General features: G+C 40.8%; 1 protein-coding gene across 3 annotated transcripts in view; it reads right to left on the bottom strand.

The window, feature by feature from the left end:
- LOC138819646 (protein Noxp20-like) overlaps positions 1 to 21233 on the bottom strand; it is a 155120-nt gene that overhangs the window by 15985 nt on the left and 117902 nt on the right. For all 3 annotated transcript variants that reach the window (XM_070011125.1, XM_070011126.1, XM_070011127.1), the window contains 3 exons: positions 20894 to 21013; positions 17598 to 17898; positions 17045 to 17490 (listed from right to left, as the gene is read on the bottom strand). The gene's annotated coding sequence lies outside the window, so the exon portion shown is untranslated. The remainder of the gene's footprint in view (positions 1 to 17044; positions 17491 to 17597; positions 17899 to 20893; positions 21014 to 21233) is intronic.

The following is a 21233-nucleotide window of genomic DNA, read 5'->3' as shown; positions in this document are numbered from 1 at the left end:
CTTGTACTATATGTGGGCAAAAAAAGCAATTAAGTGAAACTCTTGAAAACTAAATTTATAACCAACAGCATATTATCAACATTTACATAATTCACATTAAAATAATGACATCCTAAAATATATTACTTTTTTTGAGGGGGGTCCCGTCGTGGGGCCTAGGCGCTGTCCCTCAGCTCTTCAGCTCAAGGCTAGCACTCTACCACTTGAGCTACCGCGCCACTTCTGGCTTTTTTCTTTTTGCTTATATGGTGCTGAGGAATCAAACCCAGGGCCTCAGGCATGCAAGGCAAGCGCTCTACCCCTGAGCCATGTTCCCAGCCCCAAAATATATTCATTTTAAGGGATAGACTTATCAATAAAATATTACATACCAGGCTGGGAAGTTGGCTCAGTGGTAGAGCGCTTGCCTTGCATGCCCGAGGCTCTGGGTTAGATTTCCTCAGGATCCCATAAGCAAAAATAAAAAAGCTGGAAGTGGCGCTGTGGCTCAAGTGGTAGAGCACTAGCTTTGAGCTGAAGAGCTGAGGGACAGTGCTCAGGCCCAGGTTCAGGCCCCTCGATGGGACCCCCCCCCATATATATATATATATATATATATATATATATATATATTACATTCCTTTTAATACTCTGCTACAGTATCTCAGGGAAATAAAATGTAGGTCTATTCATCAACTAAATACACAATCCTTTCCCATTAGCTTTTATTAATAAAGGAACTACAATTCAGTCATAAATAGGCAAATTATTACATGATTTGAGGATTAGGATGAAAAATTTGATACATAGCAAAGGTATATGATGCAGTAAAACCAGCTGGTTTATATTTTGGTCATGTGTGAACTGCCCATAGAGTAAAAGGAAGAACTTTTAGTGATGGAAGTTAAAATAAACTCTATTTTGGAACTTATTTTTCAAGAGGAAAAAGGGAAAGTATTTCAACAGAATTAAAGAGTACCAGACCCAATGAAAGGCTCCTTAAATCATGGAGGCTCTATGTTTGCTGTGTAGAAACCTCACCCCTACCATAACAAAGACCTGATACCTGCAAACTTTCCCATAATCCCTCTTCCTAAAAATGATTCAAGAATTCATAGTACTTTTCCAACTCTCTCTTTTCCAGCTCTCCCTTTCCCAACTCTCTGTCTTTCCCAGCTCTCTCTTTCCCAGCTCTCTCTCTTTTCCAGCTCTCTTTCCCAGCGATCTTTCTCAGTTCTCTTTCCCAGCTCTTTCCCAGGTCTTTCCCCGGCCTTTCCCAGCCGCGTGGAGGGCCAAGATGGCCTGGTGCCAGCCAGAACAATGACTAAACCTACCCCTTACCTGAATACCAAGTGCGTGGTGCTGTTCTTACTCAGCTACCTCTTTTTAAAAATCTAACATAAATGGTGTCGTGACTCGGATAAAGGGCTTAAAGTCAGGATAGGTGGGATTCCTCTCTGTTTTTTTCCTCTTTTTTCTTTTTTTGCTTGTTTTTTCCTTTTTGCTCTGAGGAATACCCACAGTTCTGATGGCCTTTTGCGAATTGGTCTGTCTGCTGTGGACACATCACACCGATACCATTACTGGCCTTCACATCCACGTCCACACCACTTCTCTACTCTGGTGAGTGAAATTACTCTCTACAATTCTCAGTTGCTCAGTCTCTGTCCAGACATGGCACCATGCCAGAGAGCTCCTACAGTCTTTAGCTGAAAGGCCGCTCACCTTTGAAGCCGAGGATGCTTGGTTTTGGGACTTGGCCTTTTTTCTCTAGAGGGCTCTTGGGGAAGTCAGGATTCTGCTTCTGCCTGGTGAGCTCTGGGGTGCTGCAAGTCACGCCTGAGCTGTGAAACCCCTTTGAAATGCCTCCTGCGCTCCCTGGAAAGCCAGAGAGCCTAATTTTTGTCATTCTCAGATGTACACACTTTTTGCTACTTCAATGGTAAATGGTCCGAAGTCAGTTTAATTTCAGGCTCTCTTTGCTCTCTCTCTGCCATTCATGTCCACCTTCCCTATCTCTCCACTTCTCTTTTCTACAACATTTTGGCTTGTGCCCTGAAGAGTGTGATGCAGGCTGGGTCCTGGGGAACCCCTCCTCTAGGTTCCCTCTCAAAGGCTAGCCAATGTAGGCTTGATGTATTTGTTCAGGGTTTCTTTGCATTCTTTCAGAAATTCACCGTCTTTAGTTCGCCATCTTGGCCACATTGTGACCCTTAAACTTCCACCAAGCTTACTACTCCATCCATCTATTCTAAGGTGTCTTGCTAACAAGTTGCTCTTTTTCAGGCCCTGGTAAGTGAGGCCCAACCATCTGATGTGCTTTGTTACCAAAGATGTATACACACTATTGTCAATGCTTGATAGGAAATGTACTCAGTATCTTGCCCATGTAATTGTAACCCCTCTGTACAGTATTTTCACAATTAAAAAAAAATTCAGGTTTTGAGTTTTGCCTTTTTTGTTTTATGTTGAGTATTCTACTACTGACTACGTGGTTTTAAAATACTGGGCCTATCTGTGCTAAAATTTTCATCACATCTAACAAGTTTAGTCATTGCAGAATATTTGTTGGTCAATTCTTGATAAGGACCAGGTAAGCTCTATTCTCTATTCTATTTGATCTCCTTGTTGACTTATTGGAAATAATAAAGGGCCTTTGTGGCAAAGATTGCAGTTCAAAGCCAGCCTGGGCTGAAAAATCCCTAAGACTCCATCTCCCAACTAACCTGCAAAGAGACAGGTTGGAAGCATGGCTCAAGACTCTTATCTCTAACCAGCCAAACACTGGAAATGGTACTGTAACTCAACGTGATAGAGCACTAGCCTTGAGCAGAAGTGCTCAGGGATAGTGCCCAGGCCTTGAGTTCAAACCTCCTTGAATACCAACTGTGACAAGCCATCCCAGCAACGAGCACCTAGACTCAGCCAGTCTGGGGAACAAGGGACCATGGATAGGTGTAAGAGGAGATGTTGTCAAACAGCTGCTTTGTGCCTGCCCTTTCAAAATTAACCACAGTTGGGAGGTCAATAGAAGTAAGAAGCCTGCCCATCCAATGTCTATACCGGTCTACGTATTAACTGAACAGGAATTTATATTCTTGTCTTTGTCACTTGACTTATCCTCTACCTAGTCGCCAGATGTCATAAGTAGCTAGGGACATTTCGACCAACATTTTCAGCCCCAAGTCCTTCCTCTTGCCATTTATTTGCTCTCTAGTATTTTTTTCCAGCCCCTCAATGCATCATGAGACCTCTCCAGAGTTCACCTAAGAATTCACACCACCAAGGGACAGCAGCTGCTCACTGCCTTCTCTGGGAGGGGACCAAATTTCAGACTTTTATCCCTAATGTCAATGCCCCTTGTCAGCAGGAAGTAGCCAGAGAGAATCCGTGCCCCATTTCATGATTATTAAAAGACTGGAATGTAAGGTCTGCTCCTGGATGGAGAGCAAAGTCTCCACTGAGTACCTGCATTACCTAGGCGCCTGGAACACCTGGAAGAGGTCACATTTGCATTCACTGAGGTCACATCTGAATTTGATGTGGCCACACCTTTCTCCACCCATACCCCAGATAAGGCCTAACCCAGGCCCAGATGCTCTCTTTCCCAACTCTCTCTCTTTCCCAGCTCTCTCTTTCCCAGTTCTCTTTCCCAGTTCTTTCCCAACTCTTTCCAAGGCCTTTCCCAGGCCTTTCCCTGCCTTGTGGAGGGCCAAAATGGCCTGGTGCCATCTTGAGTAAACCTACCCCTTACCTGAATACCAAAAAAAAAAAAAAAAAAAAGAATTCATAGTAGTTCTTAAAATCTAAAAACATAATATGGACAGGTTTCTCAGCAGAGGAAGCAGGAAAACCCAGACAGCCCTTCCAATATTCCCATGTGGTGTTTCAAAAATCACTAATGATGAAGGAAATGGTGGCCTTGAATTTCAGGAAGGCCATTCAGTGGGCATGAGGGGTTTATTTAGATTCATTCTCTTAATTTGTGTACTTTTGGCATTATTGGCATCTGACTCAGTGTTTCATTCTTGATAATCAAATGCTCTACCACTGTAGCCCTGCCACATCCCTTTGTGTGATGCTTTATGCCAAGACCAGACATTCTGTTATCCTCCTACTTGCATGTCATGCCACACTGCGATGACAGATGCATGCCACCATCCTCAGCTTTTCAATTTTTTCCCCATGCTATCCTGAAAGGTCAATGCTCCTGATTTTAGCCCTTCCATGCAGCTGGGATGAAATTTTTATTAAAAACAAAATTAAGAGCCTAAATTTGGTTTTTAAAAAGTTCAATGCATGTGTTACAATTTTCTCCCAAAACATAAAATCCTGTGCTTCTAACTTTAAAATACTTAGCCAGCTAAGGAGTATTATGCATTTTGAATGCCTAACAACCACCCCAAAGTAGGCTGGCTACACACATGCCCATCACATCTATGTTCATGATTTGCCCAATAGTGACTGCTCTGACCCTGAGCCCCTTCACTTTCTCACAGTCCATCTCTAAGCAACTCTCAATAAAATCTGCACGTCAAGTACCCCATTTCCTAAGCCCTACCTGCATCATGACATATAGAACCCACCTCACCTGAGAACCTGCAATTGTTCTCACCAAATACCTGGCAGACTCACCTATGAAACCACGAGCCTGGTTTGGTCATTCACTTACATAACAACGTGACAGCTTCCTGGCTTTGTGGAGGGAACCTACACTGAATCATTGTGAAATAGCAGTCAAAACCGTGAAATCAACAACAGATACATGCTTTGTATCTGGTGAAAGACTGTGCTCAGGGAAGACTCAAAACAGTCCCTCCAAACAGACAATTCACTATGACAAGTGTAGTGACCATTGGATTCACAATCCTGTGTGCACATACTGAGTTGGAATCTCCTTCTCTACAGGCTTGATAAGCAAATAGTCACTACACCCCCTAATATGGTGACACCTTCTCTGAAACCATTTGAGGTCTGAGCGACATGGGAAGGATTGGACATGGATCAATGGAAGCCACTGCACAGCCCAAAGTTCCTCAGGGGTCTGGAAAGGGACCTCTCCTGATGGTGAAGGATATCAAGGCCTTTCTTTCAGGAGCCAAGGCAAGATAACCCTGACTTCTCTGCAGGTGCAGACACTTACTTTGAGATACTCTCGCTGAATGACACCACCACACAAGCGGAAGAGTGAGGTCTCCAGAGAACGCACTTAGGGAAGAACAGTTGCAAATCGCACCATAGGTTGGATCTGACAGGAGCCTGCTGTTCACTGGCACCAAGGTGACAGGATAGCATCCCCATTTTCCAGGCTCTATGGTAGCACAGGAGGGGGGCTCTGCCTTGGAATGCTCTGTCCCCCATACTTTATTGGTTCAACAGATGTGAAATCCACGAATAGAATTCCTCAGAACCTTCTTGAAGGCCCTTGGTGTCTTTCTCATCCAATCGCTGCCTCCAACAGTGACTGGAAGTAACCTCAGCTTCTGAAGGACCCCCCAGCTTCTGTCTGACTGGTGGCTTCCAGTCAAGCACACAGGCACTGGTCCTCTTCTTGAATTAGATGGGCCTCACTTGTCTCATCTGAGGGCAAGCCACAGAATTATGGCTTGAGTCTGAAGAAGGTCTAGTCACTGCCACCTTTGAGCTGCCATGTGTTGAGGCCACCAGAGACCATGTATACACCACAGTCTCTGAGGACTCCACACACAGAAGCCCAGTTATTCTAGCATTTCAGGTGCCCTGCCAAACACTTAAGGGAATGGCTACAGGACCAGCAGACCAACTCAACAGAACCAGCTTAGACTAACTTGTGATATTTCAAGATCATGATGTTTCCTTTGCTCTCGACACAAGATAATTATGCCAAATGCAAAAACAGAGCAACTGCTATCCTGTCACAACTAAAAGTGTGGTGTTCCCACTATCTGTTTCAGTGGTGCTGTCCTGGGACTGGTTGCTCTGCCACAAATTGGGTGTCTCATGCAGTCCCTGACATCTGCTCAGGAGGTGGGAAAATACAACCACCTACATAAAAGGGAAACAAATCACACTACTTTGGCTGAATTTGAACCATGATCCCTCACATCTCAGCTTTCTGAGCAGCTAAGAGTATAGCTACGAACCCCAGCTCACCAGAAAACACCAAGTGTTTATTCTTAATAGCAAAGTGTATGCCCTTAGAGCAAGGCATGCAGGCTGGTGGTGAGGGCCTGGCTTTGAATCCTGGCTTGTTTGATCTCATTGGTAGAATATGGTGGTAATGGGATTACCTTCCTTAGCTGGGTACTGAGGGGGAACTGTGGGAAACTTAACATATTAAGGACATTTGGGACAATGACCAATGTCAATGGTCAATAGACAATGGCCAGGGCGTGTGGGCATGATCAGTTTGAAGGGCAAACATTCTGCAAACAATTCTTATTGCAAACACATTGCCTTCAAAGCCGTTGCATGATTTATTAAAAAGGGAGTAAGGGATGCTAGTCTGGTTCTGGAAACAGACATAACCCAAATTGCTGCCAATTCCTCAGTGAGACCTGGGAACGCATGATCAATAGGCAGAAAGTGGACCACAATATGTGGGTATGGACAAAGTTTGTTGACATATCACATGCTGATTTACAGCATACAGACCTAAAAGTAGATCTTCAGACAAAGAGCAGAAAGTTAACTTTACACAATTTCTTACGAACACAGACAATTAGAGGTAATTTTAAGTCAGTAAGCAGGAAGAATTAAACCTTGTCAACAAATGTGAAGTAGCTCCAGTGATCAAAGGTTGCAAAGAGTAAGCAAGGCACAGGTGAGCTTCCTTAGACACACAAAGAGAATCTCCCAGCATTGTTCTATAGAATTAACAGGGGAGAATAATGGCACTTCCTGCAAACTTTCACCAGAGTCTGGCAGCTGGGCATCAGGCCTTTGCCCTGACATGGAGAAAGGGAAGTCCCTCTTATTTCCCCCAGAGGGAATACATGCAGGAATATGCACCCTCATGGCATGTAAGACTTCAGATGGGGTCATGAGAGTCAATGCCTCCAACTAACTTGCCTACTTGGTTCCTACAGCTGTAGAGCTCCACCTTCCTCACACCAACATTTTCTCCTTGTGACTGCCCAGAGACAAGAAAGTTTCCAGACAACTGGAAAGGGTTGCCTTCCTGGAGGTCTCTGATTGGAGAAGAGGCTTGGTAATGAGGACTTCCCATTGGTGGGTTCCAGTGCTGATGTTCTGTGACCTTCCCAAAAATCTTACACCTTCCCTCCCCTACCTTTCAGAATGACAGCACAAAAGCCATTGTAAACACCTGTCTCTACTTTACCCTAACCCACTTTCTTATTTCAAAGGGTAGGGGTTGGGGGCATAAGTTTGCATCAGGAAGCTAAGCCAGCAAACAACAAAATAACTTGAGTTTAAAAAGATCTTAACCCCAGGAATACCTCCCTGAGAAGGAGGAGAAGTGCTTTTATGGACTTCTTCAGAACTATGGTATTCAAAATGGAGGGCTACAGACAAACCAATGGGGTAAAGAAGTAAGATGCAGGCTGAGCATCTCTAATCTGAGAATCTTGTGTTGTGATGCTGTCTCAAGTGAGAAGATTCCACATTGGGCTTCATGTGACTGTGGCCATCAAAACAGGAGCACACTGCTACGGGCTCATGCCTGTAATGATAGCTGAGATATAAGGAAGTCTACAGTTCAGAGCCAGTGTAGGTAGAAAAGTTTCTGAGATTCTGATCCCCAATTAACCACAAAAATGTAGACATGGAGCTGTGTCTCAAGTAGTAGAGCACGAGCCTTGAGCAAAAAGCTCAAGGTAAGTGCTCAGTTCCTTAGATCAAGCCTCAGGTACAACACAAAAGGAAATGAAAACAAAAAACATCAAGGCAGAGGGGGTTCCGGGAAGATGGTGGAGGAGAAGCTGGAATCTGAACAAGCTCTCACATAGAAAGCAGTTTTAGAGTTCCAGTGAACAGTCCTAAGCCAGAGAATCACACCAAGTGTGCCATCACAGGACAGAGAGTTAGACAAGAGAGGGGAAGCCAAGGAAAGAGGACACATCTGAGCGCTTGCCAGCTGCTGCCTCAGCGGCAGCGGCAGGGTCGCGGCGGAGACCACAGCCGGGACCATACCTGAGCGCTCACACAGAGAGTCCGGGACGAAGGAGCCAGACGCAGCAGGCGAGCGGATTCTACTAAACACCAGCAAGAACCGACAAGGAGCGGACATCTCCATCCTGCAGTTTGCAGACCAGAGACGACCCAGGATCCAAGACTTGGCGAGAGTAGAAGCTCGACGTCCTCACTCTTTCTCAGGGAGCAGAGGAGGGAAGGCCACCCCTCCCCCCTTAGCATCAGTGATCTCCATCTTGGATACCGACAAAGTTCGGAGGATCTGCCAGCTCCAACTCAGGCCATGGAATAAAACGAGTCATTTAGCAGGTCACAAGAACTTAATGGTGAAGTAACCTGCCAGACTCAGCTCCATCCAGGGAAAAGTCAACCAGCTCAGGCGCCAGCCATTGGAGTGGCTTTCCTCACTGGGTAACCAGAGCCAGAGGCTGCCCCTCCCTCTAGCAGCCTCCACAATCAATTGAAAAACAGAAACCCTAAGAATGGCTCCAGGCTGGGCTCTGTGAGTTTTTCACAAAATAGCCCCAGGGAAAAGCTACTGATTGTTGAAAGGCCTAAACTCTACCCAGAAACTAGCCTCACCACTGCATCCCCCTCTTTTGTGATTCTCAAAGTAGATCACCCTCCCATTAAACTAACCTGGGAGGTGGATCTCAAAATCTTGGGTAAAGCAGAGCATTTTTCTGCCTGTTGGAACAAACTGACTTAAGAAACCAATCAAGCCACAGGACCTCAAGCTGACCAGAGACTCCAACAAGAGGCTGGTTACAGACAAAAGGGAGATACAGGATTCTTCCCACCCCTGCCCCCCCAAAAAAAATCAAAGAACTTTTTTTTTTCTTCTTCTTCTTATTTTCTTTTCTTTTTTTTTTTTGGTACCTTATATATATATATAAATTTTTTTTCCTTTTTTAAAATTTTATTAATCTTTAATTTTTGCCTTTTTTGAAAAAATAATTGTTTTCCAGTAACTTTTTTTTCCTCTTATAATTTTTATTTTAGGAATATGTGAATGTGCATTTTCCTTTCTTTTCTTGTCTTCGTTCTCTTTTTTTTTCTTTCTTAACTATCTTTTTGTTTTTTGTCTAGCTCTACTGAACTTCTGATCTTTTTTTCTCCCTTTCTTATCCCTCTCACCTTTTCCTCTCTTTTGATCTTCTTTATGTGACTTAACTCTTGTCCTGCACATCCTCAGATAAACCCGTAGCTAACTAGTAGACCCTATCCCCCATTGTGTACACACTTAATCCACAAATTTATTACTCAATTCAAAACCTCTGAGACTTAAGTTACTTAATAGCAGTACTACCTCTTTATACCTATATAATATTTTAAGCATTTTTTTAAGTTTTTCACTTGTCCTCTATGTCCCTTCCCTTCTGTTAATATACTCACATTCCTCTCTAAAAAGATGTTTTTTTGATCTCCATAATAATATTAATTTTTATGTTTCTTTTTTTTTTCTGGTCTCTTTTCATTTCCCTTTCCCTTTCTTCTTTTTCTCTCTCTCTCTACTTGCATCCTACCCAACCTATTTCCTGCATTGGGATTAGGACATAGTTAACTCTCCCTGTGCCTCCCCACACCAATCTATTCCTATTTTTTACCCACATCTCTCCCTAACCCTAATAATTTCTGGTTTTCCAAATTCTTCTCTGCGGTTTGAAGCCCATTAACATATAGTTGTTTGATGTTGAATAGATGTATCTGTTGAACTAGATTGTATCTGTAGACTATTGACTGTAAAAATGCAAACGTTGGTTGATGGTTGCCTTAAGATAGTGTTCTAGTACAAAACTGGTGCTATTTTCATCTCAAATGGGCAGAGTAAGCCGGAAAAACACAAGAAAAATGGCAAATCTGGGTACCTCAATTCCCAATCTTGATAATGAGGGCTCAGAACAGATAATGAATAATCCAGAGGAGAGTTCCCAAATAGCTCTACAAACACTGCTGGCAAACATGATAAATGAGAAGTTTGACAACTTATAAACGACTCTGTATGAGCGTGAAAGGGAGAGAGAGGAGGCATCCCAAAAATTTATACAGGAATATCATAAGCGTGAGGAAGCTACTCAAAAACTGATACAGGATTTGTGTGAAAAAATTGAGAATACTCAAAGAGAAATGGAGGAATGGCATGAGCAGGCTGAGAACACTCAAAGAGAACTGCAGGAATCCCATGAATGGGAGGAAAGAGAACTGAAGGAATTCCACAAACGGGAAGAAGCTAATCAAAGAGTAATACAGGAATTGAGAGACCAGGTAGAGAATACACAAAGATCACTAAAGGCATTCATGGAATCCATTAACAAAGAGCTGAAGGAAGTCAGGAAGATCACAATGGGAATGCTGAATGGAATCCAACAGAAGAAATGGGTGTCCAAAGAAACCATAACCAATCAACTAAGTGATCTGAGAACAAACACTGAACACCAAATTAAGGAAGTAAAGAAATTCATACAAGACCTAAAACAAAGCTTCGACAAAGAACTTGAAGCCATCAAAGCTGACCAATTAGAAGGAAAAGAGGTTAAAAACAAAGTAGAGAGTCTTGACAGCAGGTTAGACCATGCAGAAGATCGAATCTCAGGGATTGAAGACAGCCTAGATATTATAGAGAAAGAACATACAACCATCCAAGACAAGTCCAAGAAATATGATAGATCTATTCAACACCTGGAAGACACCATCAGAAGGCCTAATCTAAATAATGGGTGTAGAGGAGCACGTAGAAACAGAAGTTAATGGTCTAGGAAATTTGTTTAACAGGATCCCAGCAGAGAACTTCCCAAACATACAAAAAGATAGGCCTATTCAGATACAAGAAGCTTTTAGAACCCCAAATAGACCAGACCAGAATAGGACATCCCACCATCACATTATAATCCACACAGGATCAACTCAGAACAAGGAAAAGATCCTTAAAGCTGTCAAGGAGAAAAGGGTAATCACCTATAAAGGGAAACCAATTAGAATCACCTCAGATTTCTCAGCAGAGACAATCAAAGCAAGAAGAGCCTGGAATGATGTATGCCATGCCCTAAAAACAAACAACTATCAACCAAGAATACTGTACCCAGCTAAACTCTCCTTCATAACTGAAGGCCAAATAAAAACCTTCCATAGCAAAGAAAAATTGAAACAATACATCTCCACCAAACCAGCCCTACAAAAGATTCTTAAAGATGTCCTACACATAGAAAACCAACAAGACCTCAATAAAGGCCAAGAAACTGCACCCTAACTGAGAATCCGAGAACCATAGGAAGAACCCAGTTTTCACAGCCCCCAAGAAGGTAGATAACATGGCAGGAACTCCCAAATACCTCTCAGTCTTATCTCTTAATGTTAACGGACTGAACTCTCCAAATAAGCGACATAGACTGTCTAGTTGGATTAAAAAACAAGACCCTTCTTTCTGCTGCCTGCAGGAGTCACATCTTGCCCGTAAAAAAGAACACATTTTCAATGTTAAAGGCTGGAAAAAAATCTACCAAGCAAACGGCCCCCATAAACAGGCGGGAGTTGCAATCCTAATATCAGATAAAATAGACTTCAAATTAAAATTCATGAGAAGAGATAAAGAAGGTCGCTACATACTAATTAAAGGATCTCTCCTTCAGGAGGATATTACAATTCTAAATATCTATTCGCCAAACAATGGAGCACCCAAATTTATCAAAGAAACACTACTTTCCCTCAAATCCCATATAGATCCAAAGATATTAATTGTTGGGGATTTTAACACACCACTCTCCCCACTAGATAGATCAACTCGGCAAAAACTCAACAGAGAAACCGCAGATCTAAACAGCTGCATAGATCAACTAGACTTAACAGACATCTACCAAACATTTCACCCAACAGCATCAGAATACACGTTTTTCTCAGCAGCACATGGAACGTTTTCTAAAATAGACCACATTTTACGCCACAAAGCAAACTTGTCTAAATTCAGAAACATTGAAGTTATACCTTGCACCCTCTCTGACCACAATGGAATAAAATTAGAACTCAACACCAAAAGCCACCAAAGAAAGTCCGGCATCACACGGAGGCTGAACAACAAACTGCTGAATCATGAGTGGGTCATGGAAGAGATTAGAAAGGAAATTCAAATGTTCATGCTATTCAACAAAAATGAACACACAAATTACCAGCTCCTCTGGGAAACAGCAAAGGCAGTACTCAGAGGCAAGTTTATTGCTCTGAGCTCCTACATCAACAAATTGGAGAGATCTGAAACTAACAATTTAATGACACATCTAAACCTCCTTGAAAAAGAACAGCAAGATAAACCCCAATCCAGTAGATGGAAAGAAATAATCAAAATTAAATCAGAATTAAATGAATTAGAATCCAAAAAAACTGTAGAAAGAATCAACAAAACAAAGAGTTGGTTCTTTGAAAAACTTAACAAAATTGACAGACCCTTAGCAAATCTTATCAGAAAAAGAAAACACACCCAAATTAATAAACTCAGAGATGAGAATGGAAACATCACCACGGAAACAACCAAGATTCAGAACATTATAAGGAAATACTTCTCAAAACTTTACGCTAATAAGTTTGAGAACTTGACAGAAATGGACCTTTTCCTAGCAAATATTGACATGCTAAAACCAAACCAAGATGAGTTAAACTATCTTAACAGGCCCATATCAAGCATTGAAATAGAAACAGCAATAAGAGACCTCCCAGCTAAGAAAAGTCCAGGACCAGATGGTTTTACAGCGGAATTTTACAAGGCCTTCAAAGCAGAGCTCACACCAATACTCCTCCAACTCTTCAATGAAATTGAAAGAGAAAGCTCACTACCGAACACATTCTATGAAGCCATCATAACCCTAATCCCAAAACCAGGCAGGGACTCATCAAAGAAAGAGAACTATAGACCCATTTCTTTGATGAACATTGATGCAAACATGTCAACAAAATTTTGGCCAATCGACTTCAACAACTCATCCAAAAAATCATACACCACGATCAAACGGGAATCATTTCAGGGATGCAAAGCTGGTTCAATATAAGCAAATCAATTAATATTATTCATCACATCAACAGGAGCAAGAATAAGAACCACATGGTTATCTCAATAGATGAAGAAAAATCATTCGACAAGATCCAACACCCCTTTATGATGAAGGTTTTGGAAAAATTAGGAATCCATGGAACATTCCTCAATACAATAAAGGCTATATATGACAAACCTACAGCCAGCATTATACTCAATGGTGAAAACTAAAGCCATTTTGTCTTAACTCAGGAACAAGACAAGGATGCCCACTCTCTCCACTTCTCTTCAATCTAGTAATAGAATGCCTAGCTACAGCAATAAGACAAGATGCAGACATAAAGGGGATCCAAATAGGGAAAGAAGAAATAGAACTCTCCCTCTTTGCAGATGACATGATCTTGTATTTAAAGAATCCCATAGACTCCACTCCCAAATTACTCAATCTGATTCAAAACTTTGACAATGTAGCAGGTTATAAAATTAACCCCCCAAAATCAATGGCTTTTCTGTATGTCAACAAGGAGAAAAGTGTGGCTGAAATTAGGAAAGCAACTCCATTTGTAATAGCCCGACAAAAAATAAAATACCTAGGAATTAACTTAACTAAAGAAGTGAGAGACCTCTATGATGAAAACTTTAAAATCTTAAAAAAGGAAATCAACACAGAACTTAAAAAATGGCAAAACCTCCCATGCTCCTGGATTGGCAAGATTAACATCGTGAAAATGGCAATACTTCCCAAGGCTATCTACAAATTCAACGCAATACATATCAAAATTCCAACCTCATTCTTCAAGGAAATAGCAGAGGCAATCCAAAAATTCATATAGAACAATAAAAGACCCTAAATAGCAAAAACGCTCCTCAACGGAAAGAACACTGCTGGAGGAATATCAATACCAAATTTCAAACTCTACTATAAAGCCATAGTAATCAAAACAGCTTGGTATTGGCATAAGAACAGACCTCAGGACCAATGGAATAGAATTGTAAACCCAGAAATGAACCTACAGATCTATAGCCATCTGATCTTCGATAAGGGAGCTAAAACAATAGAAGGGAAGAAAGACAGCCTCTTCAGTAAATGGTGCTGGCAAAATTGGTTAACTACATGTAGAAAACTAAAGCTAGATCCTTATATATCACCCTGCACCAGAATCAACTCCAAATGGATCAAAGACCTTGAAGTCAAAGCAGATACTCTGAAAACATTACAGGATGGAATAGGAGAAACCCTAGGTCTCCTTGGCTCAGGCCGAAATTTTTTTTTTTTTAAGAAGACAACTTAATGTTTATTAAAATTGAGTATTCACAGTACTACTAAAGGCAGCTTTTAAATTACTCAATATATACAATGAGGTATATGGAAAATGATGTAGGTACAGAAGGCTCTCTAATTCTGCAAATTCTTTTTGCTGTCTTTGGCAAATATATGTAAGAGATGTGCCTATCTTCAGACTCTGATTTGTTAGCACTATATAAATAATCCCCTTATTACGGTATTTGATGGGAAAGACAGTAGAGATAAACAGATAAAAACAATAATTATTTACATAGCCTTATTTAATGATTATTAATATCCCTAGTGAAAACATAGGACTTCTACCAGTTAAACAGCATTCTAGCAAGAACAAATACATCATCACACAGATACTGTTAAACGAAGATCCTCTTTGTACACACAAATTCATGAACAGGCCTGGATGGCAGTCCATATTGCTCATTTATTATGGATGGATTTCCCATTTTACAAACAAAGCTCTCATTGTGGTTTGAGAATATTTTTTGTATGTATTTTCTGACCCCACAGAAGGCCGAAATTTTTTGAATAGAGACCCAGAAACACAACAAATCAAAGAAAGGTTGGACAAATGGGATTGCATAAAGTTGCAGAGCTTCTGCAGGGCAAATGACATAGCTAGCAAGATCAATAGAAAGCCCACCGATTGGGAGAAGATCTTTACTAGCCATACAACGGACAAGGGTCTCATATCTAAAATATACTTGGAACTCAAAAAATTAAACCCCCAACAACAAATCCTCAAAGAAACAACTGCTCAATAAATAAGTGGGAGAAAGACTTAAAGAGAAACTTCTCTGAAGAAGAAAGAAGGATGGCCAAAAGACACATGAAGAAATGTTCAACATCCCTAGCCATAAAAGAAATGCAAATTCAAACAACATTGAGATATCACCTCACCCCAGTTAGAACGGCAAAAATCAAGAACTCTAACAACAACAGATGCTGGAGGGGATGTGGACAGAAAGGAACCTTACTTCATTGTTGGTGGGAATGTAAACTTGTTCAACCACTTTGGAAAGCAGTATGGAGGTTCCTCAAAAGACTTCACATAGAACTCCCCTATGACCCAGCAATCCCACTTTTGGGCATTTACACAAATGTTTACAAACAAGACCACACTAAAGCTACCAGCACAACTATGTTTATTGCAGCATTATTTACCATAGCTAAGATATGGAACCAACCCAGATGCCCCTCAGTAGATGAATGGATCAAGAAAATGTGGTATATGTTCACAATGGAATTCTATGCCTCCATCAGAAAGAATGACATTGCCCCATTTGTTAGGAAATGGAAAAACTTGGAAAAAATTATATTCAGTGAAGTAAGCCAGGCCCAAAGAAACATAGGTCCCATGGTTTCCCTTATTTGCAATATCTAGTATATGTATGAGTCAAGCGGAAAAGTTCAAAAAAGTTGATGTTAAGCGAAAGCAACACCTAGAGAACTAGTGAAATAATTTTTCTTTCTTGCGATTGTTTCTAACATATTTATAAGATGATTTCTTTGTTGCTTTGTATGTCCCTCCCTCTTGTTATAACCCCTCTTTTCACTATATGTTTTGTTGTTATAATTTGGGGTGTGGAAGGGAAAAAAGAAATTGTTTAAATAGGGATACAAGTGGACCCATTGCAACAATGAGATGTACAAGACCTTATGTCGAAAAATGAACTTTACAATATTGGTGAGGGGGTTGGGATGGGGGAAAGGGAAATGGGAGGGCAGAGATGGTAAGGGGATACAAAGGAGGAGGTAACAATGCTTGATAAGAAATGTATTCATTACCTTGCTCATGTAATTGTAACCCCTCTGTATGGAATTTTCACAATGAAAAAACATTAATAATAACCAAAAATGAAACAATTACAGGATAAATTATTTTTGAGGCTCTGGCTTCCATTCTCAACATAAATAGAAAAAGCAGGAAGTAGCACTGTGTCTCAAGTGGTACAGTTCTACTCTTGAGCTGAATTGCTCAGAGACTATGCCCAGGCCCAGAGTTCAAGTTGCATGACTAAAAAAAAAAAATGGAAAGAACCATTTCTTCCTTAGCCACAAACATAAGGGTGCTCTTTAAAGATTTTTGTAATTGAAAAATTCTCATTGTACAAATGAGTTAATGCAATTTCAAAAGGAAAGTCTAGAAAGTCAAGAAAAGCTCAATAATCAAATTCAAAATCTAGTTCTTACTTTTTAATGCAACAGTCTCTCTCATGTCTCTCATGGGTAGCTTCTATTCTAATTTACCTGGGAGTCCCAAGAGAATACAACTCAGTTTCAAATAACTCAAAGAACATCACTCCTGTTATATTACTAAGCTACATTACATCTGAGGCCTAGTGACCACATGAAATCACCAACTTTACTCGGGATGACTTCTGCCCTTGGGCAATAATAACTAGACTCCTTCACTGGTCTGAGACACCAAGATACTTCAAGAGACATAAGCCCCTCCTCTTATCAGACTTGCCAACCCAGAAAAACACCTGTTCTCAATATATGCTTAGCCATGAGTGGCTCACCCCTCTCATCTCTCAGCAATCTTCTCTTTTCCCTCAGAAAGATGAAAAGTAGTTCGAAAGTCTCTTCAACTCTTGTACAAAACATACCTATAGCATGAGATTCTCAGCATTGAGAAGGATGTCGTAACTACACCTGCCTTCATACTGCTGGTTCACCTTCTGAAACTTCTCAACCCTTTCTTCAATGATACTGCTGTCTGCTGTCTGTAGAACTGTTTTCCATCAGCACCAGCTATCCACACAGCTCCTTATAGTCTTCATTCAACAGGATCCATGAACTGAGTGTCTTCAATCTCCTCTTTTAGTTTTCTTTTTGTCGGTTGTGGGGCTTGAACTCTGACCCTGGGTACTGTCCTTCAATTCTTCAGTTCAAGGCTAGCGCTCTACCACTTGAGCCACAGTGCCAGTTTTTGGCTTTTTCTGTTTATATGTCTGTGAGGAATTGAACCCTGGGACTCATGCATCTGAAGCAAGTACTATACCACTGAGCCACCTTCTGAGCCCCCTTCAATCTCCTCTTTGCTGATAGTCACCTGCATGGAAAAATGCAATTGGATATTTAAAATTGCCAACAAAAAGTGCCCTTCCCTCCAATTAATGGATTGTTAATTCAGTTTTGTTAGCATCTTGAAGGACTTACATCTTTTTCTTCCTCTTAGAAACCTAAGGTTTAGCATGATCAGATATACTTTTGCTGAAGTAACAAATTTAGGTGGCCAATAGATCCTTTACTCATTTCACATCTATTACTAGCAGGTTACATCAAACATAAACAAGAAAGGCTTAATAAATTAAGCACCACATAAAATTCTTCTGCAAATATTCTATCTGTTCCTGTGCCAACATCATGTCCTTCTCTGGAATATGTGGCTCAGGTTGGCCTTCATAGTTGGAAGTTCTTTCAAATGCAGAGTCCTGTGAACCAACGACTTCTCTAGTTCCTACATTTAAACACAAAAAAGAGGGTTTATTTTTTTAAAACCTTCAATACAAGCTGCTGCTTTTCCCCACACCTAACCTAATCTTTGATTAAACTCAATGGGAGGGGCCCAGCCAAGGAGAGGGATCTTAGAAATGAGAAACAGCCTTAGTCTCCTGAAGACCTACCTAGGTGGTCAGCTTCAACCTGAGTTGCTCTCAAAACAACATTGATTTCTTCAACTCCCCTTATCATTGCCTCAAGTACGTCTTTCATGTTTCTATAACTCACTGTTATTTAACATATAGATCAACACTCCAACTTAGTGGATAGTGAAGTTAAATAATTACTTGAAATTTAATTATCTTATATTTATAAGGTTATACAAAGTGAAACCTCATTCTAAACTGAGAAATGCATTCTTGCTAAAGTAGTCATTGCATAATCATTTCTCTTCTACTGGAGTTATTGTTTGGCTTTTTATTTTTATTTTTGTTTTCCATGAAGCTTGAACTTTGGGCCTGGCCCCTGTACCTGTGCTTCTTTGAGCTCAAGGCTAGCTCTCTATCACTTGAGCCATAGGGTCACTTCCACTTATTTTTGAGTAGCTTATTGAAAAGTCTCAAGAACCACTATCCTCAATTCTCAAGTTCCTGAGTAGTTAATATTACAGGCATGAGCCAAGCCACTAGCACCTGCCTTGGGCTAACGTTCTAAATGAAATTGTGTAAGAAAAAAATTGTCTGTTAGTAAGGATCAGTAAAAAATTCCCTCTGGCTTTGGAAACATTTTTTCTTGGTTTGTGTATTTTTCTTGCTGGTGGCAATCAAATTCAGAATTTCATGCAAACTAGGCATACTATCACTAGTCATACCTGGAGTTATTTTGTGTTCTATTTATTTTAATTTTGGGGGCTGATTCTGGGACTTGAACTCGGGGTCTGGGCACTGTCCCTAAGCATTTTTGCTTAAGGTTACTACTATGCCACTAAAGCTACAGCTGTGTTTCCAACTTTTTGATTGTTAATTGGAGATAAGCCACATAGATTTTTCTCCCTTGGGTCAGCTTTGAACAAAGATTCTTAAACTTCAGCCTCTTGACTGGCTAGGATTATAGACTTGAGCCACTAGCATACACTTATGTCTTTAAAAAATATCCATTAGTAACAATAATAAATGACTTATTATTACTACAGGATCACACCTACAATGCTACCTACTTGAGAGGCTGAGATCTGTAGATCATGGTGTAAATACATCATGGTTAGACAATTCAAAGTTCATTAATTTTTGTATGTGCTGGCCCTAAGGATTGAGGGCTTCAATTCAAAGCTTGAGCACTATTTTTGAGCCATAGTACCACTTCCAGGTTTTTCATAGTAGTTTTTCAAAGTAGTTCATAGGACTACTGGACTTTTCTGCCCAGGCTGGCTTTGAACTGCCATTTGTATCCTCCTGAGTAGGATTTAACCAGAAAAGCCACACTGAAGGTGCATACATGCTCAAATGGTAAATGCTAACCTTGGCTGGAAAAAGTTAAGAGGATTCAAGCCCCAGTATTGGCACATATACACTTATATGCATGCATGTGCATACACACACACACACACACACACACACACACACACACACACACACACAAAAACCAGACTCCTATACCAAGTACCCCAGGATGAAAAAAAGGTAAAAATAACAAATTATAAGATGGATGATTATTTTAAGTAGCTTCAATAGTTACTAACATGGCTATATTGTGGCTTAGGTGGTAGAATGCTTTCCTCCCATACACCAGTTCAATTCCCCATGTTGTTCAAACCAAACCAAACGAACAAAAACACACCAAGAAGCATATCCTACAAAAGATATATAATACTATGTAACAAACATTAATTATTAAAAATAACTGAAAAACAGCTAAATACAGCTATGTCAAAATCATGCATGGGGGGCTGAGAAGGTGGCTCAGTGGTAGAGCACTTGTCTTGCATGCTTGAGGCCCTGGGTTCGATTGCCCAGCACCACATAAGCAAAAAGAAAAAAGCCAGAAGTAGCTCTGTGGCTCAAGTGGCAGAGCACTAGCCTTGAGCTGAAGAGCTGAGGGACAGTGCCCAGGCCCAGAGTTCAGGCCCCATGACCGGACCCAAAAAAAAAAATCATTCATGGGAATACTCAATATCTAAAGAATGTATTGTTTTCTATCAAATCAATCTATAAATTGAATGCAATTTTCTGAGAAGTCTTATCAGGACTTTTTATAGTTTCAGGCTGGATAGCTTAGGAAAAATGAGACCTGGAAAATGACATCTAGGAACTCTGATAGAAACAATACATTTAGAAACATACATGCACTATCTTCTTTGCTTCTAACTCAGGGTGCGTTCATCATCTTAAGGATAAGCATCTGTTCTATGGCAAAAATATACGCATTCTTTCCTGTAAGAAATACACTAAAGGGGCCGCGAAGGTGGCTCAGTGTTAGAGTGCTTGCCTTGCATGCATGAGGCCATGGGTTCGATTACTCAACACCACATAAGAAAAAAGAAAAAAGCCAGAAGTGGCGCTGGGGCTCAAGTGGTAGAACACTAGCCTTGAGCTGAAGAGCTGAGGGACCGCGCCCAGGCCCAAAGTTCAGGCCCCATGACTGGACCCTCCCCCCGAAAAAAAGAAATACACTAAAGACTGTATCACCAAATAACCAAGAACTCAGATGGTGTAACCCCAGAGTGATTAAGAGCAAAGATAAACACCTATATATATCGCTTTATGACAGGACTTGCTTTTATTATATAAATGCCCCTGATGTCAAAGAGCTCTTTGCGTCTACCGTTAAGAGCACTCACACTCTGAGTGTGCCTCTGTCTTTCTGTTTATCTGCTTATCTGTTTGTTTGCTTGCTAACTCAATAAAGTATTGCCAAGTTTTCTTACCATGGTGACTACTCTGCAAATGTTTATTCTGTGACCAAGGACCCTAAGTCAAGAGTTCCTACTTATAGAGGGAAACTTCCCCAAACCTCACCTGGACCCAGTGACTGTTGTTCCTCAAAGTTATGAGGTGAGTTGCTGAGTGGTAGAGTGCTTGCCTTAAATGCAAGAGACTCGGTGTTTGGTCCCCACTAACAGAGGAGAGGAAGGATTTCTAAAGATCAAAAGACACAAAGAATATGAAAGAACAATTTTGGGGACACACCATAACTCAAAATGAGGATTTGTTACACTAAAGCCTAGTAATCAAGACAATCTGGTATTACAGCTGAAGAAAAAGTATTACATAGGGTAGAGAACTGAGAACAAGCCTATGTAGAATCCTGAGATTTGACATTAGACTATTCAATAAATAGCTATTTGGATGAGCTAGC

The sequence above is a fragment of the Dipodomys merriami genome, unplaced genomic scaffold, assembly GCF_024711535.1.
Source record: "Dipodomys merriami isolate MVZ:Mamm:240054 unplaced genomic scaffold, mDipMer1.0.p SCAF_806, whole genome shotgun sequence".
Taxonomy (NCBI): domain Eukaryota; kingdom Metazoa; phylum Chordata; class Mammalia; order Rodentia; family Heteromyidae; genus Dipodomys; species Dipodomys merriami.
This window is presented reverse-complemented; position numbering and strand designations above follow the sequence as displayed.